Source organism: Brienomyrus brachyistius, chromosome 5 (assembly GCF_023856365.1).
Source record: "Brienomyrus brachyistius isolate T26 chromosome 5, BBRACH_0.4, whole genome shotgun sequence".
Classification (NCBI taxonomy): Eukaryota; Metazoa; Chordata; class Actinopteri; order Osteoglossiformes; family Mormyridae; genus Brienomyrus; species Brienomyrus brachyistius.
Genome location: NC_064537.1, coordinates 21,324,522 through 21,345,291, shown reverse-complemented (window position 1 = coordinate 21,345,291; position 20,770 = coordinate 21,324,522). Strand labels below are relative to the sequence as shown.

Here is a 20,770-nt window from a genome sequence, read left to right as displayed (position 1 = left end):
TGACTGACAGCCAGAATCACCACTGGCGAACTCCAGATTTTATGGAGTTATATCCTCACCTCCAATAGGAATGAAAGCAAGACCGGTTTATTAGAGGCGTAGCTTAGTTGCACCGTGGCCTAACACGCAAATTAAACGGCGAGCAGCAAAAGACGGCGTAGAAATTTTGTAGTGATGGAGAGGCTTTTTTGCGATTAAAAGAATGTCTTGATTTTGACGTACAGCGACAAGTCGCAATTGGAAAAAGGAACTGATATTAGTTATCCGAGGGGGTAAAATCAAAGAAAAACAGTAAATATGTTTCATTAATAGTAAAACATAGTTAATAAAAAATAACATAAATTTATAACAATCACAGTTATTTTTAACGAATATTAATCCATGGGGCGTTTTAAGAAACGCAAGCTAATATTCGTAAAATAGAATCTGTCTAGATTTACACTAAATTCATCTTCAGGAAGTTCATGCCACTTTTTGTATACGACTCACATCTGCGGCAGCTTTAGGTTTACAAATCGTGGTACCCAGAATGCCTTGGGCGACTTGGTCGATTATGGAGGTCACATTTGCCAGAATTGACGCTTTAAAAAACTCGAAATAAGCGTATAATTTTGTTTCTGCACATTGTTTCCTTTTTAGAATTCGACATATTATATCTGTTGTAAAAACACAAATGTCAAGTAATGTGTTTAATCAAGAAATGCATGTAGTTTTCCGAAAGGGGTACATGTGGCTTGCAGACATGTGCCTTTTTACGATGACATCATCAGTAAAGTCTGGACGTGACCTATGTCAGAAAAGACTGTTTGTAAACAGTGGGAAGGCGATGGGGGTGGGGTACACCATTAACGACTAAGTGAATAAGCATCGTGTTTTACTCACTTTTAAAAAAGGACAGAGCTGGTGGATAATCTCATATCTTCTCTAAAATTAAAATGATACAGTACTAATGTTATTTATTGATAATCATTCATACATAAAATCAAGTTCTTTATCGTTACCAAAAGAAAATGTTAGGCAAACTTTTGTCATCTTGTTTTATTTCCCGTAAGAGACCATCAAACACTTTGATTTGATTTTAGGAAAAATCTTCACAAACCTTTTTCACTGGACACTTAAGTAAGAGATAAAAACGGATATTGCTTTTTATTAGTAATATTCGTAATGAAAATAGTCTTTTAACTTGCGCTAGGGTGTACTCCAGCTTTGTGCCTTACACTGCCTGGAGCCTATCCCTGTTACTTTGACCAGGTTAAGGAGTTGGAAGATGGATAGATAATATTCAACAGTACAATAATTTCCAAAATGTGTATTTTCCGAAATGTTTTCATTAAAAAAATATTGTATGCAAAATTTTATATTGCTCTGTCATATAATGATTTAGGAAATAAACTATGTTCATAAAAACTTCGGTTTTCCCTCGGAATCTAAACATTTTATAAAGTTCTAATATATAACACTGTACAAACCTGGGCAATTCCTTCAGTAATATACAACCGTCTACCTATCATCTCTCCCACTTATCCAGGACAGGATTGTGATGAGCTTGGACCCTATACTGGGAAGCAAAAGACAGGGGGCAGCCTGGAGCAGGGTACACGCCATGGGCATTTTAGAGATATGTTCTTGCTTGTCTTTGGAATGCAGGAGAAAAGCAGAGTACCTGGAGGAATATGCAAATTCCACACACACACATAAGCGCACACACACACACACAGACCTGTACTCATATCTTTGTGAGGACCACCCATTCATTTCTATGGGCAAAACCCTAATCCAAACAATTGAGTTTGAGACTGCAAAACAGGTTTTTATCGCATTGTGGGGACTCACAGGTTTGCAGTTAAATCTTTGTGGGGACTCTCCGTTCATTTATATGTGGAAAACTCTAATCACAATCTTAACCCCTATCCAGCTCTAACCTTAACTATAAGTAACGAAACAAATTCTTTTGGCATTTTTAGTTTTTTGATTGCATTCACAGATCTTTGTGGGGACCTGAAAAATGGTCCCCACAACGTCAAAAAGGGTATTTATTACATTGTTGTGGACATTTAGTCCCCACAAAGTAATATAAACCTGATCCACAAACACACACACACACTCACACAGCCATGCTGCTCTTCAAGATGTGTTTTTTTTTGCCAAATAGATTAACTTTTTTAATTCAACCTATGTAATTTATAGAGCAGGCATGGAATAATTTTTACACTGACAAAACTTGATGTCATTGTCTTTGGTTAAATTTAAATTAAAATAATCCAATCCAACAATGTTTTTAAATTGTTAATAAATGACGGAGTAGCACAGTAGCCTCACATCTCCAGGAATGTAACTTTGGTTCCCACCAAGTTTATATATTACCTTTGTGTTTCCATGACTCTTTTTCCAGGGTTCTTTCAGGTCAGTTGCTCATATTTGTTGGTGGCAAAAGTATCTGTTTCCTGTTTGGTAGCCTGTGCTTTACAGGTTTCAGATAATTAAAATCAGTGGTTACTGTGAACACATAACCTTATGATGGAAAGAGAAAACCATCCATCTTTTGCATGGAAAGTTGTCATCAGAAATAAGATAGCCACTACCCATTGTGGGTATGTTTAATCTCACCTAAAGACTTAAGTGTGAGTATGTCATAGCAGGACGGTTAAGGAAAAATTTGCATAACTGAAACTGAGATGTAAGGTTTTTCCCAGAGAATTAGACACACCTGGGGTGTATCCACTGCTATATAGATATGATGTGTAAGAATTCACATGCAACTCTTGAGTTTGACTAAGAATACAATTCAGGAAACTACATTTTTGATGATTTTGCATGCCAATAATCGGAGGTCTCTGTGATTGGAATGACCATACTATGCTGAAACTTTTCCACTTTGGCCTAATTCTAATAAGGTCATATTTATTTAGGGTCAGATGAGGACAGTGTTATCCTCTAACATCTGACAATATCCTTTGCAGCCACAGACTTGTGGCAGTAGACCGTAACATATCGGTTGGATCCCATATTTGTTGACTAATCATTTATATTTTATAGGTCAATAATTGTAATAGTCATCTGGCAAGGGTATCATCGATCGTGATCTAATTGTTAAGTAATGTTGCAGTAACACCAAATGATAAGAGTTTATGATGACCAGTAACCTATTGTTCCTATAATTTTACATATCACCATAACATTGACTAGATGGACAAAAGTATTGAGACACCTGGCCATTACACCTTCAGGAATTTTATGACATTCCATTCCAAATCCATAGGCATCAAAATGGAGTTGGACCCCCCTTTGCAACCATAACAGTTGCCACTCTTTTGCAAAGGCTTTCCACAAGATTTTGAAGTGTTCCTGTAAGAATTTTTGCCCATTCATCCAGAAGAGTATTTGTAAGGTATGCTCTGATATTGTACATGAAGACCTGGCTTTGTTCACTGGAGCACAATCAGGCTGGGACTGATAATGGCCTTGCTCAAACTGTTCCCACAAAGTTGGAAGAATAGAATTGTCCAAAATGTCTTAGTAGGTAGGTCAAAATAAAGACATTCTTTTAATTGCAATAAATGTCTCCATCATTACAAAATTTCAACGCCATCTTTTGTTGCTTCACTGGAAATAAGGGGCCTAGAACAACCCCATACCATTACTGTATCCCTCCTACACCAAACATAACCTTTGGCACAATACAGTCAGGCAGGTAATGTTCTACTGGCACCTGCCAAACCCAGACTCTTCCATCAGACTGCCAGACAGAGAAGCATCATTCGTAACTGCAGGGAACACGTTTCCACTGCTCCAGAATCCAGTGGTTGCGTGCTTTACGCAGCTCCTTCCTACACTTGGCATTGTGCTTGGTGATGTGATGCATGCAGCTGATCGACCATGGAAGAACATTCCAAGTAGCTCCCGGTGCACAGTTTTTATGCTAGGGTTAATGCCAGAAGACGTTTGGAACTCTGCAATTATTAAGTCAACAGAGCAGTGGCAACTTTTACACACTAGGCACTTCAGCACTTGGCGACCTCGCTCTGTTACTTTACGTAATCTGTTGTTATTATTACTACTACTACTACTACCACTGAAATTAAGAATAAAGTCAGGAGGAAAAGGGCTGTTTTCCCAAATGAAAAATAACTAATGATATCGGAATAAAGAAAGCGTATCTAAGTCCACAGGTTGAGTTAAAAATAATATTAGACTGATTGTTTTGCATGGGTGTTCACTGTAGAGAACATGAGTACAGTATCATACTGACTCTTATTACTAATCCATTATCATCTATGGCTAATATATGTATTATGTACTAAAGCTGATGTGCTACAAAGCCTAGATAAACTCAAGATAAATGGATCACAGGGCCCTGTTGGCAACTTACAGCTTTATAGCTTTAAAAGAGATGAGGGATACTATTTGCCAACCTTTACTGTTTCAGAAATCCTTGTCAGTTGGTGTGGTACCTTCCGATTGGAAGCATGCTAATGTAACACTCATATTCAAAAAAGGGAAAGAAGTAATCCATAAAACTATAGGCCAATATGTTTAAATTGCATAACTGGAAAAGTAATGGAAGCTATAATCCAAATGAAAATAGTAGATTACCTGGATTCAAATAATATTCCGAGGGATGGCCAATCGATTTAGAAGAGATAGATCCTGTTTAATCTACTTGGGTTCTTTGAGGAAGCTACAAGAGAAAATGATCTAAAAAAGGCCTACGATGTGATCTACTTAGATTCCCAAAAGCCCTTTGATGTTGTCCCCCATAAATGGCTCCTGCTTAAGCTCAAAGCAGCAGGGATTTTAGGAACTTCAGAAGCTTTGATTGAAAACTGGTTAGCAGACAGGAAGCAGGAAGTAGTTATTAGAGGCACAATGTCACAGTGGGCCTGCATTCATAGTGGCGTACCACAGGGTTCAATTTTAGGACCACTGTTATTCCTAATTTACATTAATGATACTGACACCAATATATACAGCAAACTGGTTAAATTTGCAGACAACACGAAGGTGGGTGGTGTAGCAGATATTGAACTATCAGCATAGAGGCTATAGCAGGATCTTGATTTAATTAAGGACTGGGCTGATACCTGGCAGATGAAATTTAATGTAGACAAATGTAAGGTAATCCATGCAGGGAGCAGAAATATAAAGTTCAGATATTTCATAGGTTCCACTGAAATAAAGACAGTTGGGAGAACATTTTAAACTGGATTTGAGAAAGCATTACTTTACGCAGCATTTAGTTAGAGTACGGAATAGTCTTCCTGTTAGTGTAGTGCAAGCTTTTTAAAGGTTCCTTTAAATCAGAGCTTGATAAGATTTTAACAACTATGAGCTATTAGTTGAGTTCTCCCCCAACGAATGGCTGGGCGAATGGCTTCCTCTCATTTGTAAATTTCTAATGTTCTTCTGACTATTATTTTAAAAACTGAGACCAGATAAACACATATTAAATAAGTAAGCACACTTACCAGCAGTTATAACCAAAGACATTTATCATGCCTGGACAAATACTGCATATGGCTTGATAGAGTTTGTTTTTCTATTCTTCTTGGCAGATTTACTCATGCTCTCTCCAGTTGCTTTGGGACTGCTTAACAACGGTTCATCTGCAGATTTCCAACTCAGGAATTTAAGTGGATCAATTGCTGGCATTCAAATAGGCTTATTCTTTCTTAACTACTTTACTGCTCTTGGTAAGATTAATTATAAAAAAGGTTCTAAAGATAAGACAGGGTTGCCAACTTCGATCAGCTGGCTGGTGTGAGATTTTCAGTTCGAGACAAGTCTGCGCACTCATTAATATATTTAACAGTTTTATTATCTGTTGGGTTTGCAGACTACCCCAATGCTTTTGATGTACCTAGTTTTAGGTTTATAATAGAATAATGTAGATTTGCCGTAAGATTTCTTGCGTGAGTATGAGAATCTGAAAGCGTGAGTGTCACGCCAAATGCGTGAGAATTGACAACCCCGATAAGACAGTAGGGGCACATGCTCCAGGGCTGTAGGCTTGATGGTTGCCCCCTTTGTGTATAGATCTTACGTTTACTCCCCGTGTTTGCATGGTTTTCCTCTGGATATGCCGGGCAAAAATCATATGGTTACATGAATTAACTTCTCTAAATTGGCCTTAATATATTACAGAATGAGTGCCCTCTGATGGACTGTCATTCTGCCCAGTGTGTCCCTTGTCTTGCAACATTTCCAAGGATACGTCACAGAATCTGCACAACCCTTTACTGAATAAATAGTCGTAGATGATATATCATCCAGTTATGCTGAACACTGCAGAACACTCAGTCCAGCTAACAGGGAACGTTTCTAAAACTTCAGCTAAAGTTTTTTGAAGGTCGTCTCAAGGTCAACAGAGAACCTTTTTTAATTGTACCATTAATGGGACGCTATTTCCACGTTTTATACAAAGGTTCCGTTGGCGTCAGCATCATAAAATAATATTTTATTATAAAACAATATTTCTCAATAATAATTGCGTTAAAACCACATTCAGATGATACTGCAAACGCAGCAATTAGCCTTGAACCCATGACCTTTGAAGTATCACAACAGTTTTACCCGCTGCTCTACCATATCCTTCTTTTGCTTTTATATTATCGGTCTTAGTTGTAGAAGTGGTTGTAGTAGTGTCATCATTTTTCTAGGAACATGTGGAAATCTGGAAACTCTGAATGTTTCCATACCTTAATTTCAATATTCAGTTAACATCTCTAAAACCAAAAAATGTTAGCAGGCAGTACCCTTTTTGCATTCATTATTTCATTTTATTTACAAGCTTTAGTATAGACATAATCTTATTTTTACATAGGAGGTTGGATAAATATTGAACATGGTCATGTTTTTAAGACAGCAACTTTTTCACCATTAGGCAGGAGAGAGAAGCTTCATTCCGGTCCCTTCATCCACCTTAATACTCAGCTGACACCACAGAAATATTCTTAAATACCGTATTGTCCCGAATATAAGTTTGTTTTTCTTTCTCTCAAAAACCTGCATTTAAAAACACGGGTTGTCTTATATTCGAGAAGTAGAATTTAAATGTCATTATGCACATACAACAGTAGATGGCGTAAATTGTCTGCCTCCTGGTTGTACACTTCAAATATAATCGGCAGAATCGACGTCCTTTTTGCGACAGAATCTTGATTGCGCAGTTATCACTGTTTCGGTGCTCCACTTGTGTAGGGCCCCCGAGGCAAACTGTATTTTTTTTTTTTTTACTTTTTAAAACGTAAGATTTTAAGGTAAAAATATATGTAGACCAGATAGACCAATTTAGTCTTTGTTTCCTTTTCTAGAATTACAACATTATGCACGCAGTCAACCAATATTTGTACATTTCCTGTATATGGATTTTACATAACTTGTTTCCCATTTAAGGTGATTCCCTTTTGAGATTGCTTACAAGTGAATTGTTAGACTTTATAATGGGCAAGACAATATCAGACTGTCACTGAACCAAATTAAGGCCATACATCCACAAGCCCCATATGCCTAATTCATTCCTGGAAGCCTGCCTTTCTGTTTGTGTTTGATATATTACACAGAACTCTGAACATTATAGCTGTGTGGTGAACAATATGCACTTTTTTCCCCACCAGACTGCTTTTACTTGGCAGGCAACTTTTGCTTGTTGAAGCAGGACAGAGGGAGAGAGAGGATAATGGCAGTGCGGAGAATGCCAGATGATCTGATGCCAGACTTGTACTCTTTCAGAATAATAATTACAAGCGACGTGGTGCCCTTCATGTCTGCCACCTGTGCAAGGAAAAAGACCATGATTAGTCAGCAGGCACTGAGGAAATTCAGTATTCCAGTTCACCCCTCCCTCACCCTATACAGCTCGAGACATGCCTCACAGTGCCATATTCCAGTTTATCAGTACTAAAAATGTTTCATATCCCTCAAGTTTGTGCAGTGTATTTCCAGTACACCTTTGTACATGCTCTACAGTTTAAAACATGTTGTAATTACATTAGTCTAAAGCAGTGTTACAGTGTACATTTTATAATTTAGTTTTTATTTTATATTATTTTCAGTTTTCATTTGGGATATGTTTTACTTAGGTTTCAGTGTGGTTTATTAGTTTTTATTTTTTAAATATATTTGTTTAGTTTTTATATATTTTAGTTTCAGTTTAAGTTTTAGTAATGTTATTTCTATGGATAGACCAATAGTTGTAGAGCTGCTTGATGCGTATGATCATTACAGAGTCCTACATAGAGGGGCACCTTAATGGGGGGGATATTAAAATTCCAAGAGCCCCTGAGTGACAGGATCCCTATTAAATTTGGATTGGTCTGGGTTGGGCCCCAATATGATATGCTTTTGTGGGGCCCCGAATCTCTAGGGGCACCCCTACCCACATGAACACTCTGTACACATTATCTACCAATGTCCTTAAAATTGGCAAAACCTATTACAGTGATTAATAATGGTAATTAAAGATAAACAAATTATTACTAGCTGAATTATTAAAAAATGGTAACAAGAAGTATTTAATGTTTGCTTTTATTTTATTCTAGTTTCGGAAGCAATATTTATAGTTTTAGTGTTTTTGTAGCTATTTATTTATTTTTTTGCACTTTGTTCTTTTCTTCTTACCTGGCTACGTGCCTGGTCAAGAGCAAACAAATTTCAGGGCTTGGGGGGGTAGTCAAACCTATAATTTTACTACGTGGCTATGTGCTCATTTGGAAGGAAATTGCGTATCATGGGTGTACAATCTAACGTAAGAGAACTGCTAAATATCATGGCTACGCAGCGATAAGTGGAACTAATTAGTATGAAAACCCGAGTCACTTCATTTTACTTCCAGATTCAACGCCAACCTTCACATATGCTATTCTTACTACTTATTATACTTATACTTATAAAGTAATCAGAGCCTGGCTCGCTTAAAGTGAAAATACCTGTTCTGGACTGCAGATGGGGATGTCCGTTTAAAGTAAAGGTTTCTAAAGAAATTAAAATAATATGCGGATCAAACACAGATTTAGACACTACTTATCAAGACGAATTATTTTAAATACCTCACATATTCTCCGATTTATGCCAATAGCTCAAAATCCTTGAAAATATTCTACAACTACAACTGAAGTTAACTCAAGAACTTGTAAGTAAAGAATAACTCATTCTTTTCCAATAATCCCTTTTCAAATACAATTGCAGTACAGTGATCCCCCGCTATATCGCGGTTCAGTTATCGTGCTCCTGCTATATCGTGGATTTTTCTCTGACGCATCACAGTTCTCTGCGTATCGTGTATCTTGCTTGTGGTCTGATTGTTGTGAGCAAACTTTTTAAACTTTAAAAAAAAAATGTTTATATTGTCTTTCTATATTGCAGATTTTCACATATGCCTGATGGGTCTGGAATGTAACTTCCGCGATAGGCTACTATTAATTACTATTAATTCACTGTAGTCTGATGGCAATTCTACAAAGAATAGTATTAGAAGATGCACATCTTGGACATGATGGACATTGGACATGGAATTACAGTCAAATTCGCTCACGATATCACACACTAAGGGGAATCACCATCTCACCTGACCAGCATGTTTTTGGATGGTAACAGGAAACTGGGACTGGGCCCAGGAGAAACCCACGTGACCACAGAGAGAACATGCAAACTCCACAGGCAGCGCTAAGGTCTTATTCAAACATGAGGCGACAGCACTAAGCCACTAAGGCACACCTACCTACCTGTAGAGGTGTATTTCTAGAATTACATTTTTTTTAAAAAGTTTCTTAAATGTTATTATGAAACATTTATCTGTCTCTGAAAAACAACACAAAGGTTTATTTTTTTTCCAGAAAGTTTCTTATCATGTGTGAGATCTAACACGAACCTACAAATCTAGTCTATTTTTAAATAAAATGGATTCTGGAAGAAAAAAACACCACATACTGCATAAATTAGAAAAGTCTGTGATGATAATGAAATACCCAATGATAAGACCAGTAAATACTAGTGTACTGGCAGTGCAAAACTAGAATACTCATTTAAATATGCTTTTCATGCATGTCAGAGCAAAACAAATACTGTAAGTGAAGATGTAGCAGACAGTCTTTTACAGTACATGTTTAGGGGAAGATTAAAATACATTATTTTTGTCGATTCAAAGAAAAGTTTGATATATGCAAAATTACAATATGAAATATTGTTTTGAAGTAGCCCACCAATAAGAAATCCATTGGTCTAACTTTTAGGATTAAGATTAAGATAAACTTTATTGACCCCAGAGGGAAATACTTGTTTTTTAAGAGTTTTCTGGGTGAGAAGAAAATGACAGTATTTGATCTTCTTTTGGTTTTTGTCATAAAAGCCTAGCTGGCTCGCATATCGCAGGAATTACAGCTGTGTGTTTCTCCTAACATTGGGCATGTGGATTTTGGCAGTTTTATAAATTTTTTCTTAAAAATGCTCTAAAACTCTGTTGTATTGGACAAGGAACGTTAGAGAGCTGCAGTCTTCTGGTCTTTACACAGATTTTCAGTCAGGTTCAAATCCGGGCTTTGGCTGGGCTACTCAAGCTCATTTCCAAACCGATTCCAAATTCATTCAAGCTTATGTGTTCTGTATTGTTATTATGATAGTTGTTTTGTCAGTGTTAGAAATGAATCAATTTAATCCATGCTGAAATAAGTCCATAATACAAAATTTTAAAATAGGTAGAGGGGTGTGGATATTTTCCAAATGTGCTCTGTATGCAGTTTAAGACTTCTTGAGTTCAGGTCATATAAAATGATGACTATATGGATAGAGCAGTAACTGTACAGAAACATCATAATGGGATGTTTGTACATATATAAACCTTTTCCAGAGAAATGTGGTGGAACTGGAAGGCACAGATTTACTGTTAAATGGTGATGTATCACAGGAATGGGCATGCAAACAACCAATCTGGAAATTACGGTCAAAAGTGAGAGAAAAATTAAGACAGTCCACATGTGAATTTGTTACATCACTTGAGATGGGAGACCAACTAGGAAAGTTGGGTTGCTTCTGGAAGAGGTGTTGATGTGGGCTTCCCATCCTGTGATTTGTGTGGATCCCAATGCCCCACTGCAGTAAGAGGGACACTGTGCTGAAAAAATGGCACCGTCCTTTGGATGAGACGGAAAACCGGGGTCCTGACTCTCTGATGTCATAAAACATACCTGAGCATCTTTCGAAAGAGTAGGAGGGGTACCCTGGTGTCATGATTCAAACTGTGGCTCTTTCATATCTGGACTCTTAATCATCCCCTATGTCTAACTGGTAAATTCTTTCCTGCTCCAGCACCACCTTAGCTACTGTGTGGTGAGCATACTGGTGCAGAATGGCTGCTGTCACATCATTCAGGTGGGGGCTAAACAGTGCTGGTGGTAGAATTGGCTCTCCTTTGGTTCTGTAAAGCACTTTTGGTGTCTTGAAAAGGGCTATGTAAATGTAACATTCATTCATTCATTTGCTTACGGATAACCCACACATTTTCCTCATACTTTATATGGTGATTATCAGAAGGAAATGGGGGGTGATTCTTGGTGGTAGATGTCTTTGAAGAGTTTTGTGAGTGGTAACCCTGTTGTACCCGGTTGTCTTGTCTATTTCAGTCTCCGTCTTGCCTCAGTTCAGTGTCTGTCATTGATGTTAGTTGGCGTCCGATGTTTTCCTGTTCCTGGTCTTCCCAATAAATCCCCGTTTGCCCGACTTTGCCTGCTTACCTGCCCGTTCGCCTTCCCCGCATTCAACGGATCACAACAGCCTGAACATAATTAAAATAATTGAAACTGCTTATTGGCTCTATCTTTCAGTGGGGGCTCTCTGTGATACTGAATTTAAAATCAACATTGCCCATGCATTATGAGGGAATGAAATGCATTGATCTGTGCTAGAGGGGTTTTACCTACTATATGCTGAGGAATCGTATCTTTTTAAATAATTCAATTTATTTAAATAATAGAGTTATTCCGACTAGGGGCATGCTATTCACATTTCAACTCCTATGTTGTAATACAGTACAAGTTAACTGTGACCAACTGTCAATATTGACTATATTTCTGCCATTTCAGAAAACTGGATCAGCTGCAGGCATCACCTGACATTAGTCTGGCCTGGGACATGTCTCAGGTACAGCATTTAGCAAGAGACAAAGAGGCCACGTATCAGTTACAAATCACAATCCAGTCTAAATGTCTGAACAATACTTATTGTAATGCAACCTATTCCTGGCCTAAGTGCTGTATTTATTTTATTATTCACTTTTTATGAAAAATACGATGCAGGTCTTGATAATCCAGGACAATTACTGGAATCGTAAAGTTTCTAAAGCTCACTCCCTTATATTTGTACAAAAACACTGCATAAATGCATCCTATAGGAAAGGCGGTTATGCACATTTACAGGAACAGCCAAATGAATTTAAATGGATATTTTTGGGGCTACAATTTTTAAGGAAAAGTCAAAAGTTCATTAAGGTCACAGGATTAACAAACGAGCACCACTTAGGGTGCTTTGGTGATCAAGGATAGACTCACAATCTCTTGTTACCAGTCAGGTATCATGTTTTGCTGTCTTGGTAATCAGGGCTATCTTACCTCTCAGCGGTGTTGGTGCCGGGTGCTTGAATGACACTGAGAGGCAAATTCTGTGTACTTGTGGAACTTCATCCAGTATGCGTGAAGAGTGTGCATCCCATTTCATCAAGCTAGCTTAATGTCCCTGTGTGAAATGCCAGACAAAGAAATAAATTAGTAATTTCACCTCCAGACACTTTTCACTGTCTTTCTGGGTTCATGTCTGCGTCCAACACCTGCCACCCCAGGTGTGCCCTCCCAGTCACAAAGGCTGCTTTCGTCAATGTAAGTAAGCAGGAGTGTTGCTTCACACGGAAGTACTCAGGGTAAATACATTCCCAGTAACTTTATTCAAGCTCTTCTGTGATTGCATTTAAGGTGAGAGAAAAATAGCGCTCTCAGTTATTGATATTTCAGCACTGACCTTTATTCAAAAACACATCGAAACAGTAACAGAAAAAATGCTTTCTAGCATACAGCAACGTCACAACTTCCCGTCTAGTCTCCACATAACTAGGTTCTCCTGAGAGTGTACTACCTAACAATGCGTAGTTTGTGGTCATTGTCGCTATGTTTTTTTTTTTTTTCGTATACCAGAAAGTTTACTCAGCAGAACTTTGTGTTTGCGTTAGCACAAAGCAGCAGGGTGTGCCTCTCCGAAGGCTGAAAAACCAGCTGTAACTCAGATTACACGTGAATGGTTATGAACAATGCAGTGAATAAAAAAAAAATGCAAAATTCCTCTACTGTATTTGATTTAATGACCTAAATATTCATACTTAGATGAATTATTTATCGTTCCCAGATTATCTGAGAATCAGTTCCGTGATACTCCTCAGCTGTTGTTTTTGAAAGATCAGAATCCAAAATAACCTTGTGGTATATCCAGTTTGGCTGGTTTTGCTTGTTAAGGTTGGATAACTTGGTTAGGACAAAAACGATAAACAGATAGCATTAGAATAAAAGAAAGGGACTTCTTGCCATTTTGCAAAGCAAACTGTGTTTTTTTTTCAAACTATAGTTTCCTGAAGTTAGGTAAATGTCACTGTAAATCCAAAATCAACTATTATGAAAAATAATATGGTTAAAATATGAGAATTAACTACTTGGTAACAATCCAATGTCAAGAGTTAAAGAGTGCTGAAAAAATAACTGCAGTATCTTATATCAAATTCCCTGAAACAGAACTTGAAAATGCTTGGTATGTGAAATTTCCAGTATATCAATGAGATTCCTCAAATGACAGTGGTATTTTGCTATTTGTAAAATAGAGATAATACCAGTGTAATAATACCATGGATGGTAGCAAAAATGTACATTTCTTTAAATTGTGAAATTTATTACCCCCCCCAATTACATCTGAATTTAATTAGTTAATATACAAAATGTTAGAATTAGCCTATACAAGTTCTTCTTAGAATCTGGGTCATTACCTTGGTGAAGGTCAATGTCTTGATGAGTTGCCATCTGTTGTCTGTTATTATTTTCCCAAATAATTAAAATGCTACTAACAGTTTTTCCGAAGAGGAACACTGAATTGCTCCTGCTTTGTGATTAGATTGTCCATCTGTTCATTCCTATAGATATCTATTTACCATCTATCATAGCCATTTCTCCAGTTTGGCTCAGGGTGATCTGCATCCCACTCTCTGAAGCATCAGGGAACATGGGTCCCCTCTCCTGCGTTTCTCAGTCTGTCCTATTCTGGTAAAAGCAACTCATCGTCAGAAACAGTTATGTTTCCTAGATACCAAAATATCCAGAAAATCAGGCTGAGGAATATTATTATAGGTCCAGTCAAAACAAAGAAATTGCTGAAAGTGAACGAAGCAAAAATCCCCAGGAAAAAGATGACCAGACCACCAATATCAAAAATTAATGCCAGAATGAAGAAGAACAGACATCTCCCAACGTACTGTGAGAGCTCCATATCAGGCAGGGACAAGACTGCACATGCTAGATAAACAGCCCAATCTGAGAGGTTTCAAGCTGGCACACCTTGGCTTCTTTTAATCATACCAAAGCTATGAATGTGCCACACACAAAGGCAGGAAACATGGCTTGTCCCTCCTTGTTTCCTAACTGCACAAAAGGATTTGTTGTGCAATTTGGTCTAGAAAGGATACAATCAAATTGGATAATGATGTGAGGATGATGGGGGGCTCATCGGGGGGTTACTTCTGCTTGGCGTCCCTGAGGAGATGCTGCCCCGGAGCAGGTTACGACGTGCCAGAGTGCTGGTTCGCCGCTCTGAGGATGTGTTATGTCAATGCCAAGTATGTCACATAACTGTTTTATGAGATACGCTCCTATCTACACTGATCAGTGTGAATCACTTCTGAAATTCCATGTTGTCAGATGTAGTCCTTGAAGGTGGTGCACTCATCTTCTGCAGGAAACAAATTGGTTGGTTTAGAAAACCAATTAAATACTAAAGTAGTAAATACCTGTTGCCCTGTGATGTAATGGACAACTCTGTTATATGCGTTGCAGCCTTCGGAAAAGGCTGTGTTACTTCAATGCACTAGGAATGGACATTTATGTGTAACAGGTGAGTTTCAAGACAATAACACATTCTGCGAGCATTACTCTGTATATATGTGAGAGCCTTTGCAATCAGGGTTTCAGGAATCAGAGGTGGAAAGCTCAGGTCCAGAAAGTACAGATCCAGACCAAGATTTTCTTTCAAACAGCCAGTTAATACAAAGCATCACAGTCACAGAGTACTCAACTGGTTGGTTAAAACAAAATCTTGGTCTGGATTTGTACTTTTTGGACCTGAACTTTCCAACTCTGGCAGGAATCACAACCTGGTATGTTATTTTATTCTGTTGGACAGAATTCACTTTCCTGTAAAAAAAAAAAAGATCCTAATAAATGCAAGGGAATCCATGCCAGAGATTCCCCAACGTGACAAAGGTCTGATTCAGCCGATCCAAGATAAGACTATCTTGATGCAGAGGTCATCATGCTGTTTCTATATCAGGGCATACATGTGGTGTGACAAGTGTCAAGGAGTGCAACTTTTTCTGGAAGCAGAGACTTTTGTTGAGTTCACACCACAGGAACTCAGCCCAATTGTAGTTCCTCGAAGACAGTTCTGGAACCCTTTTTAGTCCCTATGCCAGACTGTACTTTTTTTTAAACACAAACTACGGGGGGATTCTTATAGCAGTAGCTTGCTGATTGGTTGACCACAAGCACTGGCGCTAACTTGGAAGTGACGCAGAAGTGCAGAAAAAGAGATGTAGAGGAGCAATAATTGATAATAATAATTATTATTTTTGTACCCCAATTACATTTAATGTATCAATTAATACATTTTTTGCTTTGTGTCTCCATATTTCTGCATCAGAAAATTCGATCATTTACCAATATACTTTTGTCTAATATTGAGAGTGGCAATTGATTTTTTATTCTGTGGAAAATGAAAGATCGATCTGCTGGCCAGATTTAATAAGAATTATGAACATGACATGGATCATTTAAGTAAAATATAAATAAAAGTCCTGTTATGATTACGATCAATCCCTCAGATAACTAACAAAATGACTATTTAGCATAAAGGTACTAGTTCCCGTTGTGTGGTGTGAAAGTGACACACGAAACTGGCCAGGAGCTACAAAAGTTCCAAGTCGAGACAGCCCAGGGACTTGTAAATGGGGACGAGATTCCGGAACTTCAATGTGAAAGCACCTTTAGTCACTGGGACATCAGGAGATTTTTAATGCTAGAAGGGATGGTGCTTTAAGTAAACACTGCCTACCTTGGTGCCTCTCATCTCAACATGATATCAGCATTGACATGTTGTTCTCCATCCTGATTAATGATTTTATCATCGTGAACATTCTGGTCAAGTATTCATTGTGCTCTTCTCCTGGTGGAGCTTTGTGGTCAGCTAGAAAGCTAAAGAAGCTGCCTGACAGCCCACACAATAGCCAATAGTTCCCAATCTTAGGTAACCCATTTTATTGTGGTGTAGGGAGAGTGTAAGATTGGCACATGATCTCTGAATACAAGTCAGAATGCTATAGAGTTGAAATACTTCTATTGCCTAGTGACGCAGTAATGCTAAGCATTGCTCACATGATTGTGGTGATGCTGATGTTAATAAATCTACTGCGCTGCCAGTCATGAAAAAGTATAGCACATATAATTATGTACAGTACATAATACTCGATAATGACCTTTTTTATCATTATTTAGGCTATATCATATAGCCTAGGTGTATACCATCAAGGTTTGTGTAAGTACACTATGATGTTCTCACAACAGCAAAATGGCCTAACTGCGCATTTCTCAGAATGTATCCCTGTTGTTAAGTGATGCATGACTATTGATTCTGGTAAGTGAAACTGCACTGTAAATGCACTATATGGACAAAAGCACTGGAACACAAGGCCATTACCCCTAAAGGAACTTTCATGACATCCCATTCCAAATCCATACTTATCAATATGGAATCAGTCCCCCCTTTGCAGCTATAACAGCTGCCACTCCTCTGGGAAAGCATTCCATAAGATTTTGCAGTGTGTCTGTGGGAATTTTCGCCCATTCATCCAGAAGAGCATTTGTGAGGTCCAGCACTGATGCTGGACATGAAGGTCTGGTTCACAATCTCCATTCTAGTTCAATCCCAAAGGTACAGTAGTCAATGGGGTTGAAGCCAGGGCTCCGTGCGAACCAGTCAAGTTCTTCTACGCCAAACTCACCCAACCATGTGTTTAGGGACCTTGTGCACTGGGGTACAGTCATGCTGGAACAGAAAAGGGCCTTCTCCACACTGGTCCTAAATAGTTGGAAGTAAAGAATTGACCACAAGGTTTTGCTATGCTGGAGCATTAAGAGTTTCCTTCACTGGAACTAAGGGGCCTAGCCCAGCCCTGGAAAAACAACCCCATACCATTATCCCTCCTCCACCAAGCTTTACAGCTGGCACAATGCTGGTAAATGTCCACTGGCGACGTGCTTTCCTACTCCATCTGAAACTTGGCTTTGTGCTTGGTGATGTGAGGTTGCTCGGCCATGGAAGCCAGTTTTTGTGCTGGGTTTAATGCCAGAGGAAGTTTGGAATTCTGCAGTTACTCAGTCAGCAGAATGCTGGCGACTTTTACGCACTATGCACCTCAGCGCTCAGCGACTCTGCTTTAGTTTACGCGGTCTGTCACTTTGTGGCTGAATTTCTGTTATTCCTAAACGCCTCCACTTTGCAGTAATATAACTTCCAGTTGGAATATTGAGCAGGGAAGAAATTTCACAAACAGACCTATTGCAAAAGTGGCATCCTATGACAGTACCATGCTTGAATTCACTGAAGTCTTCAGAATGACCCATTCTTTCATAAATGTTTGTAAACCGGACTGCTATAGCTAACTGCCTGATATGTATCACCGGACACTCCATGTTTTTGCTCCCTCCCCCATTTTGCTCACTCACAGCTCCTGGTAGGAGAAAATTCATGGACTGCTTGGGGGTGCCCAAGGACCGGGATGAGAAACACTGGTTTATATAAACTCGCTAGTCAGGTTTCTTCAGTGCAAGATATTGTAAGTTTGTTCTAAGTGTTTTCCTATCAATAATTATTATGAGTGTAACGATATACTCAGCCCACGAGACGAGACACGATATTGGGTTCACGAGAACAAGATGATATTAACAATATTTAAAGAAAAACTTCAAAGATTAAATATATCACTGTAAAGCAGCCTTTTATTTGATTAATTTGAAAGACAAAAAATGATAAATAAAGCAGATGTATGGTGAAATGTGTTAAATAATCACCATCATCAAATGCAGTAAAGTACAGAACAAATATCTAGCACCATAAAATATTTCACCGCAAACTCAAATGACAGGCTTCTCTCCTATGTGACTTCTCAATTGAAAATAAAATAGAATACAAGTAAAAGAATATAAATAACAAACATAAAACATATTTTCTTAATGAATTTTTCACCGATGCAGTGGATTTAAGTAAAGAGCTATGATGGTGCTGAAAATGGCTTTGCATAGTAGTCGCTGTGTACGGCATTATTTTCCTACAATGCTTACTGGTTTGTGTTTTGTCTGTCACCCTTTCGTCGTTTATATTTTCACCGGGTACCCAAAATCCTGCCATGCAAAAGGTTTAAAAATCGACATACTTACAGCAGCTGATTTGCAGCGCCTTCGCGAGACCACTTTACACTCCGACGAAAAATTTCATGTTGTAATATCGCGAGATCTCGTGACACCCCTAACAATTATGTCTGATCTGATCTACTCATTTATACTGACCCTTTACCTATGTTTAATGACTCTGATTATTGGATTACAGTTTTGGCTCTGTTTTTGTGCAGTTTTGGTTTTAGACTTCTGGCTTTCTCTGACCCTGATTTTTAGATTGTGTTTTGAGTATGTGTGCTTTTAATAAGTCATGGGTCCTTCAGCACATGGACCTCCACTTTCTGTAGAGCACCATTATAGAACACCATCTTTACAACAAGTCAGTTTGCACAGTTCATTTGCAAAGTGCTAGACCTCACAAGATCACAGAAAAGAACCTGATCACCCAGTACCAACACCCAACATGAATGGCTGTAGATCCCACCAGCAATGTTTCAACATTTAAGATAAAGCCCTTTCAGAAGTGTAGAGGGTATCATTGCAACAGTTGACTAACCAACTTCATATTAATATCCTTAGATTTGGAATTAGATGCTGGACAAGCTGTCGTCTACATACTTTTGGCCATATAGTGTACCTGTACTTATACTTAGGAAAATGGCAAATAAACACGAATGAATCAACATTTCCTTGATCTGTGGTATGATGCATGCCAAATGTAACTCTTGGTATCATGATATAATCCAGAATACCCAAAGAATTAGATATGATGTTCCTAGAAATCACCAATAGGCCGAACTCTAGCCAGATGAGAGAGGCAAAGATAATTACACTCCACTACATCTGAGAGAAATTGTATCTTTAAAGTAGAGCAGTATGATGTGTCACTCTCAGATTTATAACACTATGCTGTTTGAGCAAAAAGTCCCAACCAATGAATAACTGACTAATGTTCCTAACTTGCGTGAGTAAACACTTCTTCCCCTACTTGCATGATGATGGATATGGCCTCCACCATATCCAGACACTCACGACTTACAATGACTTACAAATTTCATTGTGAAACTGTTTCCTTTTTTCAAGAGTTGGCATATATAGAGCTGATTCCTTTTTTTCTGAGAGCTGACACAGACATATGTAGATTCTTAGCGATAATGGGAGTTTTGTAGCTTGTATCAAAGGAGGTCTGTACTGCTGTATCCTCAATGACAGTAAAAATGTAGGAAGTTGATGTGTCAAATGCAAATGATTAGGGTGCCCGTTAAGGCTTCTTTCTGTTTCAGTAGAGAGTCCTCAGTGTCTGGTACTAGATGTTTCTCTGAGGTCTCTACTCAGTGGTGTTGAGGCTGACACCGTGTTCCTGATTTGCAGAAGTGGGTCATCCCAGTCAGAAAGAAGTAGAAATCAGCTTATTTGTGCAACCATCTATATTAGGAGCTGTGGAGCAAGATTGTCTTGAAAGGTTTCACACTCATGATGTCTGGTGTGGTAATGGATGTCTCGGCTATGATGTCTTTTGGGGTTGTGCCTACTGGCTGATCATGTATCCTCTTGTGTATATGCCCACCTGTGGAAGGAGAGAATGGGTAGCCTTGCCATTTGCTAGCGCATCATGCTTTATGGAAAACCTGTAGGCCTACCTCATTCATCTGGAGCCATATGCATACCTTTCAGGGGACGCAGATGGTGTGGAATCATCTTCTTTGTTTCTCAGCTCTGAACCCACCGTATGAGTCTCAAGTTGGTGCTAAAGTTTTGCTCATGTCTAGCCAAAGTGCTTCCAGATCTGCTCTAAGGTCTACAGCGCGATCCATCAGGTTTAGGGAAGGTCAGTGTCAACCGACAGAGATGAATAAGATACAATGGCAGAAACGTACCATCGATTCTGCTGTGATTCTGCTGTTGTACTGGCCTGAGAGGTGCAGCAATTCTCAGTACTTCTTGAGCACTTTTCCATTTGCACGCAATGGCCGGGGCTTCATCCAAGGATCTCACTCCACATTCATGAAATTTGACCTGCAGCAGGGAATGCTTCAAGCATTTAGGTGAATAATTTCAGCTGCATGCACATTTCAAGATTCTTCAGGGAG

At 38.5% G+C, this 20,770-nt stretch overlaps 1 long non-coding RNA gene across 1 annotated transcript; it reads right to left on the bottom strand.

Annotated features, from left to right (window-relative positions):
- Positions 1-6,753: 6,753 nt before the first annotated feature.
- On the bottom strand, positions 6,754-14,552 carry LOC125742808 (uncharacterized). The gene is made up of 3 exons (XR_007398206.1): positions 14,009-14,552; positions 12,597-12,720; positions 6,754-7,770 (listed from the first exon to the last, which is right to left on the bottom strand). It is a non-coding gene; the product is annotated as an uncharacterized LOC125742808 (long non-coding RNA).
- Positions 14,553-20,770: the final 6,218 nt, after the last annotated feature.